The sequence below is a fragment of the Phoca vitulina genome, unplaced genomic scaffold (genome assembly GCF_004348235.1).
Source record: "Phoca vitulina isolate PV1807 unplaced genomic scaffold, GSC_HSeal_1.0 scaffold1, whole genome shotgun sequence".
In the NCBI taxonomy this organism is placed as follows: Eukaryota; Metazoa; Chordata; class Mammalia; order Carnivora; family Phocidae; genus Phoca; species Phoca vitulina.
The window spans coordinates 43524496-43527268 of NW_022589704.1; positions in this window are offsets into that span (position 1 = coordinate 43524496).

The window sequence follows — 2773 nt, forward strand, 5'->3', positions numbered from 1 at the left end:
AATCCCCATGATGACTCCCATAGGAGATCTTTTTTCTCTTCTTCCCCCCCTTCCTTTATCTCTCTTTTTCTCCCCCTTCCCCCCCGTTATTTATTTAAAGGCCTTTAAACTGTGTAAATGATCATTCAGTAAAATGGCTCTGCCCTTCACAGGTGGTTGAAAGTTGGCCTCGTGCTTCCTATCACCATAGGTGTGCAATTATAGAGCACAGCTGAACCCTTTGTGTTATTGCCTATGCAAGATGCCTCATAAAAGCTCACTGTTGTTAGCAAGTTGGGACTATTTGACACCAAAATGTGTGGGTGAGATTTAGCGTAGGTGGCCATGCTTAATTGTATCATTCAAATGTTATTTTTAAAGGTTTTAAAACACATTTTACATATCACAAAAAATGCTTTGTGAATTGGTTGTACAATTTGCCAATAATACTAAGGGCTGAATTAGAGGGGAGTGTCCATCTGATGTTTAGGATAATATTTGAATTTATGACCTTTTTTTTTTAATCTAGAAATTTAAGAAATTTCAGATCTTAAGGGGCTTGGAATAGATGATGGATGATCGATATATCTAAACATGTGGGTGAATTAAGACCCCTGCAGTTGTGTCAAGAAAAGAAAAAGGATTATTCTGTGTGTGATTATTTCCCAGTTAGAGAAGTAGAATTTTCTAAATCAGCTTTTTTTGTCCAGCTGTTATGCATAGATAATGGATGTAGAATTTTAAAGAAGCCTGCCGTAAGACAGAGGTGTTTGTAGGTGACCCCAGGAGTAAGCTGCCTTTGAGAGACCCCCCAGTAGGTGATAGGACATTGATGAATTAACCACGTGGGTGTGAATCTTGACCTTATTGATTCAGAACCCTGATTTTTGTCATTGCAATTAGCCAATTCATATAGTCTATTTAGTGATTCACAGCCAAAAATAAAACCAGCATAAGGATTAAAAACACTTGAATTGCTAAAACCAGCAGATTCTCTCCCAGAAGACCCCTATGAGGGGTCAAATGGTGGTAAGAAGGTTGCTTGAGCAGAAAGAGAACAAAGGAAGTTTGTTATATAATTCACATGTTTAATGTCACCAGACCAAAGTCTAATGCAACCCCCTCAGTGGGGCTACCGTTGCTAATGTGATGAGAGATACTCATCTATTGGCAAAGACCACCCTTCCTTTATGCAGGCCCTACCAGCTTTTCCTTTCTGGGATTGTTTTTGTAATTTTTTTGTCATTAACCAGCCATTCAGATATGTTGTTAAAATCTGCAGTCTTTCTCTGGCCTACGAGTCTAGTTACCTTTTTCAGGTAACTATGCTTATTTTTGCTATGACCCCTGAATGTGATACCTTAATAGGTCACCGGAGATTTGGGTTGAGTGTATATCTACTAGGATAAATCTTGGAAAACACATTCAGTCGGGTAGCTGCTTTTTGTTTCTTGTTTAAGTTGTTTGGGGGAATCTGTTTACTTTTTAGATTTGGTCCATTTTCCAGCAAGGCAATAATCAAAAGGAGAAAGGGGAGGAGTACCAGGATTTATTAGCCATCTATCAAGTGCTATACTAGGCCCTTTCTATGCCTCTTCATTTGGACTTCTAATCACTGTTTAGCACTGTTTCCATTTTTCAACTGAGGACAGATTCAGAGAAGGTTGCTAAAGGACATAGTAGCTAAAGTGGTAGAATCAGAATGTGAGCCTTAGTGTGTCAGGGCCTGGGCCTTTGTGTTGCCTTTACTGCCATCTTTAAAAAACAGAGTTAGTCGAGTAAGTGACTCCATGGCTAATCAGCTGAAGAGATGACACATCTGATGTTAGGCGCGTGCCAGCTCTGGGGCAATGGACCGATTCTCCTGCCTTCCAACAACCACAAACCAGTACTTTTGTACACTAAAAATAAATGAGAATTAAGTTGAGTAGCACTGATCTACATGTTATTTTTCGAGACCCCCATTGATCTTTTCAGGGAACAAAAAGTTCCTGACCTTTTCAAAATACAAGTTTACAGTTGAAGAGAATAATATCCTCAGCTGACTATTTGGCAAAGAACAGGGTATGTAACTTGTTAAATGCTTATAAAATTCTTGCTTACATTTTTTGACACCTCTTAGAAGAAAAAGAAATACTGAAACTGTGGAACAAATGTCTTATAACCCCTCCTATCTATGGCTCTTGCACACTATAGAATTGCCTTTGTTACTTGTTATTTTTCCCAGCTCTTCAATTTATATTTTGCTTAATTTTGTCTCTTAACTAAGATCTGCAAGCAACTTAATGATTATAATGCATGCTGGAACTGAATGCTTGCTGGGTGTAGGCAAACATTTGAACATAGCACTGTAGTTTGGGAGAATGTAGTATTACAGATTTAAATGTTAACAAACTAGTAAGAGAGCTAGGCCCTAGTTGGGGAAATGAGACCGCACTCCTCTTGCCATGGGTTGTGTGTCACACAATGATGGCAGTATTTATAGTGTGCGCTGTGTGTCAAGTACCTTATTTAAACCTCAGAACCACCTGTAAGGTAGATATTGTAATCACTGTAATTTTACAGAGGAGGGCTCTGAGGCGCAGAGAAGTTATGTATGTAAGTTCTCAATGGCAAAGCGGAGACTCAAATCCAGACTTGGGACTCCAGAACCTGAACTTCACTCCCAGCACTGTAAGGTTCCTGGGTTGCCATCTAAAATCTTCCTGGAGCCGCAGTGGGGCAGGCAGTCCTGCATTAGCAACTGGAAGCAGATGCGAGCTGAGTGAGAGTTAGGCACCCCCTGGACTGGCTC